Source organism: Papio anubis, chromosome 16 (assembly GCF_008728515.1).
Source record: "Papio anubis isolate 15944 chromosome 16, Panubis1.0, whole genome shotgun sequence".
Taxonomy (NCBI): Eukaryota; Metazoa; Chordata; class Mammalia; order Primates; family Cercopithecidae; genus Papio; species Papio anubis.
In genome coordinates this window covers 53,469,005-53,480,485 of record NC_044991.1, presented here as the reverse complement: position 1 = coordinate 53,480,485, position 11,481 = coordinate 53,469,005, and the positions used below count along the sequence as shown (strand labels likewise).

Genomic DNA, 11,481 nt, shown 5'->3' with positions numbered 1-11,481 from the left:
AAGTGCTGGGATTACAGGCATGAGACACCGCACCCAGCCTCCATTCTATTCCTAAATAAGATGGCTACAAAGGTAGAAAAGCTACATACCTCCCTTATAATCTGTCCACAAGGAGATTCCTTGTGGAAAAAGGACAGACAGAACTCAAAGTCATCCCTCTGCTCACGTGAGACAAATGTTTATCTGATTGCTTTCTTTGATTCCATGGAAGGCTAATCAGAAACTCAAAAGAATGCAACCATTTGTCCTTTGTCTATCGATGACCTAGTAGCCCGCTCTCCACCTTTCCCACCTTTCTGGATGGAAACAATGTACATTTTACATATATTGATTGATGTCTCATGTCTCCCTAAAATGCATAAAACCAAGTTGTGCCCCGACCACCTTGGACACATGTCGTCAGGACCTCCTGAGGCTGTGTCACAGGCGCGCATCCTTAACCTTGGAAAAATGAACTTTCTAAATCGACTGAGACCTGTCTCAGATATTTGAAGTTCACAATTCCTACTGGGATTCACTAAGTAGGGAAAAAAAAGTGTTGGATTGCAAAATTCGATATACACTGGAATGTCGAATGTTTTGATCCCCATGGAAGATGGAGAAAATAAAAAACAAAGATGCGGCCGGGCGCGGTGGCTCAAGCCTGTAATCCCAGCACTTTGGGAGGCCAAGGCGGGCGGATCATGAGGTCAGGAGATCGAGACCATCCTGGCTAACACGGTGAAACCCCGTCTCTACTAAAAATACAAAAAAAAAAAAACTAGCCGGGCGTGGTGGCAGGCACCTGTAATCCCAGCTACTCGGGAAGCTGAGGCAGGAGAATGGCGTGAACCCGGGAAACGGAGCTTGCAGTGAGCCGAGATCGCGCCACTGCACTCCAGCCTGGGCGACAGAGCAAGACTCTCTCAAAAAAAAAAAAAAAAAAACAAAGATGCTGTGACCAGCACCCAGAGAAAAACTCACGCACTGCCCCGTAACCATCATTCTACACCAGTGAGAGCATACAGCGTACTCCAGCCAACCTTTTTTTTTTTTTAAATACGATGTGTTCTGCTTAGTAAGGAATGTGGAGTCTTCTGATTAGAAGGGAAGGGAAGTTCCAGGGTCAAGACCCCCTGAGCTTTTAAGTCTATCCCCTCCCCATTGTTATTCCATGAACTGTGGAATCTTCAGTGTCTCCCTCTCCCTCTCTCGGCATTTACCATTTTTCTCTATCCTGAAAAACCTTCCATTGTCCCAGTCTCCCCAGCCATCCTGCTTCCCTTCCTCTCCCCAACCTCCCCCGCCGTCACCCCTCAGGCACTGTCCCTCCCTGTTTTATCAGTTGTCATCTGTGACCTTCTAATTGCCAAAACCAATTACAGGTTTACAGTCCTTTTCTTCTTTGATGGCTCTGTAACAGTCCATTGACTTCTCACTTGAAACTCTATTCTTGTGATAATACCACTGTTTCTCGCTAACTATCCATACACCCTCCCTTCCCTCTCAGTGATGTGAGTTTCTCAGACTCCAGTCTAGAAATGTTAGTTTTCCCTCATATCTTCTTTCTCCCCTGCCCTCTCCTCTCACCGCCTCTGAAGGTCAGCCATCTCCTCGTGGTTCCCAAACCTCTCTCTAGACAAGACAGACATCTTTCTGAACTTGTAAACACATTTCCAGTTGTCCCTCGAACAACCTGCCCTGAATATTCTCCAGGAATTGCAAATAATCTCCACTATTGACACATTATTCTCTCCCATAAACTGGTTTCTTATCTGAGTTCTCTCATTTTGCTACCAGAAACTTCGAACTGGTCTTTGAGTCCTTGCCCCCCAAGCCTACGTGTTCACTCTGTCACCTATGGTCAAGCTGGGAAGTATTTGTGAAATTCTCTTCTCATCCAACACAGGTACTGACCCTCACTGGCTCTTTCTAGGACTGTTAACCGTCGAAAAAGTTTCTCTCTGGCCTGTTGGACTCAAGACGAATCTCCTGAAACTATCCTTGTTATCATCCCAGAGCACAGAACTGATAATCTCACACCCTTTCTGAAAATCCTTCAGGGTCTCCCAGTCAAAAGGATAATTGGAGACCAGGCACAGTAGTTCGAGCCTGTAATCCCAGCATTTTGGGAGACCAAGGCAAGAGGATTGCCTTTGCCAGGAGTTTGAGACCACACTAGGCAACATGGGGAGACCCCATCTCTGAATAAATAAATAAATAAATAAATAAATAAATGTTTAATAACTAAATAAAGAAAGAATAAACCTTTCCCAGTGTAGCATTCAAGGCCCTTAATCTGTATTCTCAGGCTTCTTTTTCTTCTTTTTTTTTTTTTTTTTTTTTTTTGGAGATTTTACTGCTGACAAACTGGCTTTGGTATCAGCAGATAGTTCTGACTTCTGTCTTTCAAGATGTTACAAGGATTAAATGTATATAAAGTGCTTATTCAGTGCATGAATATGTAGGTGTTCGATGTCATTATTTTTATATAATTATTTTTACCATTATCAATTTTAAAAATACATCAAAATTTTCCTGTTCAGTTCCTTTTCCTTTTATTTTCCATTCATCTTCCTTTCTATTACAGCTCATATAAACAAGGTTTTTTTCCTCCTCCTTTAACTTCTCTAAACTAAATCAGCAGAATATATCAAGAAGCTTTCATGACCTGGTTAATTTGATTGAAATTTCAGTCATTTCCAGGCTGTGTTATTTTTGAGAGGTAATTGTAGCTTGGGGCTATTCCATCTTCATACAGTACTTTTCAATGTTATTTTCAACATCTCTCTGGAGTCTAGACCTGGGGCAAACTTTTTCTGGAAAGAGCTAGATAATAAATGTTTTTGGTTTTGTGGGCCAAGAGGTAAAATTGATGACATTAAATAGGTACGGTACTTATATAATGATAGGGGCCGGGCGTGGTGGCTCATGCCTATAATCCCAACACTTTGGGAGGCCGAGGTGGGTGGATCACCTGAGGTCAGGAGTTCAAGACCAGCCTGACCAGGGCTGGGCGCGGTGGCTCAAGCCTGTAATCCCAGCACTTTGGGAGGCCGAGACGGGCGGATCACGAGGTCAGGAGATCGAGACCATCCTGGCTAACATGGTGAAACCCCGACTCTACTGAAAAAAAAAAACAACAAAAAACAAAAAACTAGCCAGGCGAGGTGGCGGGCGCCTGTAGTCCCAGCTACTAGGGAGGCTGAGGCAGGAGAATGGCGTAAACCCGGGAGGCAGAGCTTGCAGTGAGCTGAGATCTGGCCACTGCACTCCAGCCTGGGCGACAGAGTGAGACTCTGTCTCAAAAAAAAAAAAAAAAAAACAAAGACTAGCCTGACCAACATGGTGAACCCCGTCTGTACTAAAAATACAAAATTAGCTGGGCATGGTGGTTAATGCCTGTAGTCCCAGCTACTTGGGAGACTGAGGCAGGAGAATCAGTTGAACCCGGAAGGAGGAGGTTGCAGTGAGCTGAGATCGGGCCATTGCACTCCAGCCTGGACAACAAGAGTGAAACTCTGTCTCAAAAAAAAAGAAAAGTGACAGTACTTACATAGTGATAGAAAACAAATTTCCACAGATTTCTTATTGATGAAATTCAAAATATAATAATAATTGAGCATAATAGTTTTATAATACTGGTCTACTAATGAAAATAATAGAATTTGGGGGGTGGGGAAAATAAGATTTTGCTTAATTGGGGTTCAAAGTTAGTCTTTCCTGTCATCAGATTGATGGCAAATGTTCATCTGTAAAAGCCATTTTTATTTATTTATTTATTTATTTATTTATTATTTATTTATTTATATATTTTGAGATGGAGTCTTGCTCTGTTGCCCAGGCTGGAGTGCAGTGGTGCAATCTCGGCTCAAGCAATTCTCCTGCCTCAGCCTCCCAAATAGCTGGGATTAGAAATGTTTGCCACCACCCCCCACTAATTTTTGTATTTTTAGTAGAGACAGAGTTTCACCATGTTGGCCAGGCTGGTCTCAAACTCCTGGCCTCAAGTGATCCACCTGCCTTGGCCTCCCAAAGTGCTGGGATTATAGGAGTGAACCACCGCTCCTGGCCTGCACCATCTCTTGATGTCAGCAGAATTCACACCTTCTAAATCTGTCTCATACTAAGACATAACAGATCTGGGGCTGCATGGCAGCCTGAAATGACGTGTGTGTGTGCGTGTGTGTGCGTGTGTGTGCGTGTGTGTGTGTGTGCATGTTCAATGATGCGCATTGAAGCACTGTTTCAAGTAGCAATACAAAAACAAAAAACCTAAAAACAACCCAAACATCCATCAATCAGGGAATAGCTGAATGATCTGTGAGATAGGCACGTATACCATGTAGCCGCCTCCCCACTTCGCCCCCAGGCTTGCTTTTATTTATTTATTTTTTTTGAAATATAATTCATGTACCATAATACTCCATTTTAAGGTATACATTTTAGAGTATATCATTTAAAGTAAACAATTGTGGCCAGGCCTGGTGGCTCACACCTATCATCCTAGCACTCTGGGAGGCCAATGCAGGTGAATCACTTGAGGTCAGGAGTTGGAGACCAGCTTGGTCAACATAGTGAAACCCTGTCTCTGCTAAAACTACAAAAATTAGCTGGGCTTGGTGACACACACGTGTAGTCCCAGCTACTTGGGAGGCTGAGGCAGGAGAATCACTTGAACTCGGGAGGCTGAAGTTGCAGTGAGCTGAAATCACACCACTGCACACCAACCTGGGCAACAGAGCAAGACTCAGTGTCAAAAACAAACAAACAAAAAAAGTAAACAATTGTAAAGTATACAATTCGGTGGTTTTCAGTATGTTCACAAAGCTGTACAACCATTACCACTAATTTTAGAACATTTTTATCACTCCCAAAAGAAACTCCGTATCTATTAGCAGTCATTTCCTATTTCTCCTCTTCCCCCAGCCTCTGGCAACCACTAATCTTCACTCTTTCTATGGATTTGACTATTCTGAACATTTAGTATAAATGGAATTATATAATAATACGTGGTCTTTTGTGACTGGCTTCTTTAACTTAACACATTTTTAAGCTTCAACTACGTTGTAGCATGCTTCAATATTTCATTTCTTTTTTCATTGTGATAAAATATATGTATAATAAAATTTACTTTTTTTTTTTTTTTTTGAGACAGAGTTTTGCTCTTGTTGCCCAGGCTAGAGTGCAATGCATGATCTTGGCTCACCGCAACCTCTGCCTCCTGGGTTCAGGCGATTCTCCCGCCTCAGCCTCCTGAGTAGCTGGGATTACAGGCATGTGCCACCATGCCCGGCTAATTTTTGTATTTTTAGTAGAGACGGGGTTTCACCATGTTGGTCAGGCTGGTCTCGAACTCCTGACCTCAGGTGATCCACCCGCTTTAGCCTCCCAAAGTTCTGGGATTACAGGTGTGAGCCACCATGCCTGGCCAAAATTTACCTTTTTAACCACTTTTAAGTGTACAACTCAGTGGCATTAAGTGCCACTCCAGCCTGGGCAACAGAGTGAGACCTTGTCTCCCCCGCAAACCCCCACCCCTTAAAAAGAAGAGAGCATTTAAATGCACACACCCTGAACTCAGAACATCAGTTCTGGAATCTGTCTGACACAAAGGCACACTGGTGGGCACGGATCTATGCACAAGGGGTTCAAAGAAGCATGGTTTGCTTCTGCCTCCTCCACCCCAGTTCACTCTGCAGCCCCAGCAGATCTGAAGCCCAGCCAATGGAAGTAACCTCTTACCCTCGAATGACCCCAAATTCCTTACCTAACCATTCTCCCCTACCCCCAGCAAATAACCTTGCTTCCTGATTTTTGGCAACTGGTCATAAGAGGGGCATTTCCTCATCCCCCACCTCCCCTTATCCACAACCCCACTTTCCCATGAGGGACCCCTCTTCCTAGCCTTAAGTACTGAAGACCCCTCCTTTGGGTGTCCTCTATATTTCAATGCTGACCTCCCTTTCTTTTTTTTCCTTAGAGATGGGAGTCTCACTATGTTGCCCAGGCTGGTCTCAAACTCCTGGGCTCAAGTGACCCTCCCGCCTCAGCCTCCCAAAGTGCTGGGATTACAGACATGTGTCATCATGCTCAGCCCTACCACCCTTGTCTTTGGAAAGTTTACATCCTCCCAGTTCGTGCAATCATCTCCCCTTCTCAGCTCAGCTTCTCAAAAAAGCCACGTGCAGTCTTTGTTTCCTCCTCCTGACTTCCTTCCTCTCTTTACCCCCAGGCAATCTGGGCTGCATTCCCGTATTCCTCTGAAACTGCCCAGGTAAATTAGCCATGCCCTCGAAATTGCACAATCCGGGGAATCTTTTCCATATGCATCTTACTGAATTTTCTGGAGGCATTTGGCACAGCTGTGTTCTCTCAGGATAATCTCTCTTCTTTTGACTTTGTGACTGCATTTCCTACTGGTTCTTCTACTTCTCTGACTGTATTTTTTTTCTTTCTTCTCAGATTCTTCTTCCTCTTGCTCCCTTCAAAAAAGGTGTTGGGGACAAGGAGAGTATGGCTATGCCCATTTCTGTTTTTCCTGCAAAAGCTCTTCAAGGCCATCACCATTTCTACTGCCTGGATCTCCTTAATGTCCTCTGGATCACTCTTGCTCAAAAAGTCCCACCTTGGCCTCTCCTGAAACCCCCACTGAGTCCCTAGGCTGGTGCAAGTACATTCCCTCCGTGCATCACAGCGTTTAGAATGAAATGTATGCAAATGAGTTGTTTTTCTGTTGCTCTCCCTCACTAGTTGTCAGTGCATCCAGGGCAGAGGTCCTGGTTTATTTAATTCTGTATGCCAGCTCCTCATGTGGTGCCTACCACACAGTCAGTACTCAGTTCGGTTAGTACTGAAGTACTACTCAGTTAGTACCCAATGACTTCACTTGTTCCACCAAACCAACAGGGGCTGCCCACTGATGAGAGGTGAAATGTGAAGGGAAAGAACTCAGATTAACCCCCAGGGTCCTGGAGAATTGGAAATTGAATTAGTCAGAGTTCTCCAGAGAAACAGAACCAACAGGATATACAGAGGCATATATGAGAGATATGGAAGAGGGGATTTATTGCAGGAATTAGCTCACGTGATTCTAAAGGCCAAGAAGTCCCACCGTATGCCGTCTGCAAGCTGGGGAACCTGGAAAGTTGGTGGCGTCCTTCAGCCTGAGTCTGAAGACCTGAGTACCTGGAGCTCTGATGTCCAAGGGCAGGAGAAGATGGATGGCCCCGCTCCAGAAGAGGGTGCAGATGTGCCTTCACCCTGCCTTTTTGTTCTGTCTGGCCCCGCAGTGGATTGGATGATGCCTGCTCACATGGGTGAAGGCAGAACTTTTCTGTCTACTGATTTAAATGCTTATCTCTTCTGCAAACACCGTCCCAGTCAGACCCAGAAATAATGTTTTACCAGCTATCTGGGCATCTCTTAGCCCAGACAGGTTGATATATATAATTAACCATCAGATAAGCCAAGTGGAAAACATAGGTTACAGGCAAAACACAGAAGGCTCCAATGCCAGGGTACAGAAACGGGGCTTTTGGGCTGGGCACTGTGGCTCAGACATGTAATCCAGCACTTTGGAAGGCTGAGGTGGACAGATGGCTTGAGCCCAGGAGTCTAAGACCAGCCTGGGCAACGTGAAACTCCGTGTCTACATAAAATACAAAATTAGCTGGGTGCAGTGGCTCACACCTGTAATCCCAGCACTTTGGGAGGCCAAAGCGGGCAGATCACCTGAGGTCAGGAGTTCAAGACCAGCCTGACCAACATGGTGAAACCCCGTCTCTACTAAAAATACAAAAATTCCAGCTACTCAGGAGGCTGAGGCAGGAGAATCACTTGAACTCAGGAGGCGGAGGTCTCAGTGAACCGAGATGGTGCCATTGCACTCCAGCCTGGGCAACAACAGCAAAACTCCATCTCAAAAAAAAAAAAAAAATTAGCCAGTCATGGTGGTGCAGCCCTGTAGTTTCAGCTACCGGGGAGGCTGAGGATTATTTGAACCCGGGAGGTGGTGGTTGCAGCGAGCCTAGCAGGCTGGGAGATAGAACAAGACCTTGTCTCAAAATAAAGAAACCGGGCTTTTTTTCAATAAGGGAATCATTTGAACCTGACCCTCATGGACACATTTAGCCTTTGAGGGGGAAATAAGGAAAAAGAACAAAACTCCATCAGTAGTTATGTAAAATAGAAAAGAGGTTGAATGGGAGCAGCAGGTAAAATGAAAAGAAAAAGAAACGAAGTTCAAACAGGAAGTGGACAACAGCAAATTTTTTTTGTTTTGTTTTGTTTTTGAAGAAAAGAGGCAAACTAATCTAACCCACTGGAATTTGGGATGCTGTCACCCTCTAGGGGCATAGTGACTAAACAGAGACACAAGGGTCTTCTGAAGAGCTGGCCATGTGTGATGTCTTGATATGGGTGCTAGGCACACAGGCATATTCAATTTGTGAGATTTCATTAACCTGCACACTTAAGTTTTTCTGTATGTATACTACAAAAGTTTTTTTTTTTTTTTTTTTTTTGAGATGGAGTTTCCCTCTTGTTGCCCAGGCTAAAGTGCAAAGGCACAGTCTTGGCTCACTGCAACCTCCACCTCCCAGATTCAAGCGTTTCTCCTGCCTCAGCCTCCCTAGTAGCTGGGATTACAGGCGCCCACACATGGACGGGTTTTCTCCATGTTGGCCAGGCTGGTCTCAAACTCCTCACCTCAGGTGACCCGCCCATCTCGGCCTCCCAAAGTGCTGGGATTATAGATGTGAGTCATTGCGGCTGGGCTTGTTCCCTGTTTCAAACAGCTTGGTCTCTCTCTGAGGTGGGGCCTGGGGCACAAGAACAGGCTCAGGGACTTGAATGGGTCACAGGTGTTGTCTCCAGGAATGTGTGCCTTAGAAAAGAGGGATGTGTCTGGACTGCAGGATGTGAAGGTTTAAATTTGAATATTTCTTTGATCCTAGAATAAATGGGTTATACAACTCACGCAGCCTTGGAGAGAAAAGGCACGGGGTCCCTGCCCTGCCTTTGCCTTGCTCAGTGACCTTGGGGAAATCATATAACCAAACTACACATAGGTTTCCTAGTATGTAAACTTGAGACAATTTCGTCTACCCTATCCACTGCCTAGGTTGGTATGAGGATTAAATGAGGTAATTGATGTGAATGTGCTTCCTGCAGATTTTTTTTATAGCCCTTTACAAACACCATATAAGAAGCCTAATCTAGCTGTATAACTGAGCCCACAATTGGTTTTTGAGCCATAATATCAAACATTCAGTCTTTCCCTAGGTGATATTTTTCCATTCTGTTTTTGATAAGGTCTCTAGTTTGCAAGATCACTTGGAATTTAGGTCCTTTGTGCCCAGATGGTTGGCTGCACCACTCACTCACCTCCTATAAGTTAGTACAGCCACTCTTCATTGGTCATGTGCTACCTGGCAGGCACTGAGCTAGAACCACTGACAAAATGATGGATAAGAAACTTACTGGGCAGGGCGCGGTGGCTCACACCTGTAATCCCAGCACTTTGGAAAGCTGAGGCGGGTGGATCACCTGAGGTCGTGAGTTTGAGACCAGTCTGATCAACATGGAGAAACTCTGTCTCTACTAAAAATACAAAATTAGCCGGGCGTGGTGGCACATGCCTGTAATCCCAGTTACTTGGGAGGCTGAGGCAGGAGAATCGCTTGAACTCAGGAGATGGAGGTTGCAGTGAGCCAAGATTGCACCATTGTACTACAGCCTGGGCAACAAAAGTGAAAATCTGTCACAAAAGAAACAAACAAATGAACACAAAGAAACTTATTGGCCAGGCACAGTGGCTCACGCCTGTAATATCAGCACTTTGGGAGGCTTGAGGCAGGCGGATCACTTGAGGTCAGGAGTTCGAGACCAGCATGGTCAACATGGTAAAACCCTGTTTCTACTAAAAATACAAAAATTAGCCGGACATAGTGGCGGGCGCCTGTAGTCCCAGCTACTTGGGAGGCTGAGGCAGGAGAATTGCTTCAACCTAGGAGGTGGAGGTTGCAGTGAGCCGAGATCACGCCACTGCACTCCAGCCTGGGCGACAGAGCAAGAATCCATCTCAAAAAAAAAAAAACACAGACTTACTAGGTCTGCCCCCAGTGAGCCTGCATGCTGGTAGGTATGGGAAGATCGAAGAAGGACTGGGCGAGGTGTCTCAAAAAAGTTATTTGAGACAATGTCATCAGCATTGGACAGTCAGAGAATAGATCATCTCACTTGCCCATCCTTCAAATGGCCCCACCGAGAGCATAGGTTTTAAACTGGCCATTAAACGTGCTCATGACCTTATCAACCTCAGCCACATTTATCTGGATGGAGGCATAGTCTTTGATGCTGATGATGCAGTTGCTGGTGGAGCATTTCATACACGTCCACAAACTCACTAGCATTATTCTGCATGTTGAGGCCACAGCTGTTGCCACCACAACGCATATGAGCAGAGAAAGCACATAATTATTTTTTGTTTATTTCTTGGCTGCCATCTCATGTCTTAGAACACAAGTCCACCGAGTACCAGGAGCCCCACCAGGTGTTGCTTATGCAGTGAGTTATCTTCTGTCTTCCCATACCTACCAGCATCTGGGCTCTTATATGCTTCCTCTCAGCCTCCCAAAATGTTGGGATTACAGGCGTGAGCCACTGTGCCTGGCCTCAAATAACTGTTGACTGGAGAGAATATTGAATGTGGACTATTTGTCATAAATAAATAGTGAAAACCTAAAAACAATAATTATTATTACTATGTTAGTGATAAATTTAAAAAGAACAAGAAGAACAGGCTTTGATCAAAGTTGGGAGGCAACTTAGGTAAGATGATAAAGGATGAAGAAGGTGAGATTATTGCTGAGACTCATCCAAGCCAATTATGCAAAGACCTGGGAGAAGAACATTTCAGGAAGTGCAATAGCAAGAGCAAAGGTCCTGAGGCAGGAAAGAACTTGCCATGTTCGAGGAATGGAAAAGCAGTCAGTGTGATTGGAACATGGAAGACAGGAGCGAGAATGGGATGAGATGAGATTACAGAAGAGGCAGGCCGGGCACGGTGGCTCAAGCCTGTAATCCCAGCACTTTGGGAGGCCGAGACGGGCGGATCACGAGGTCAGGAGATCGAGACCATCCTGGCTAACACAGTGAAACCCCATCTCTACTAAAAAAATACAAAAAACTAGCCAGGCGTGGTGGCGGCGCCTGTAGTCCCAGCTACTTGGGAGGCTGAGGCAGGAGACTGGCGTGAACCCGGGAAGCAGAGCTCACAGTGAGCTGAGATCCGGCCACTGCACTCCAGCCTGGGCAACAGAGCGAGACTCCATCTCAAAAAAAAAAAAAAAAAAAAAGAGATTACAGAAGAGGTAATGAAAAGGCCAGGAAAAGCAAGTCTCCTAAATATGATAGGGAGTGGGTAAAGGGTGTGAGCAGGGGTTTATGTTTTGCTGTCATTCCTGTTACAGGGTCTCACTTTATCGCCCATTCTGCAGT

General features: G+C 45.2%; 1 pseudogene; it reads right to left on the bottom strand.

Moving 5' to 3' along the window:
* Positions 1–10,014: 10,014 nt before the first annotated feature.
* LOC110740526 lies at positions 10,015–11,128 on the bottom strand (annotated as a pseudogene).
* Positions 11,129–11,481: the final 353 nt, after the last annotated feature.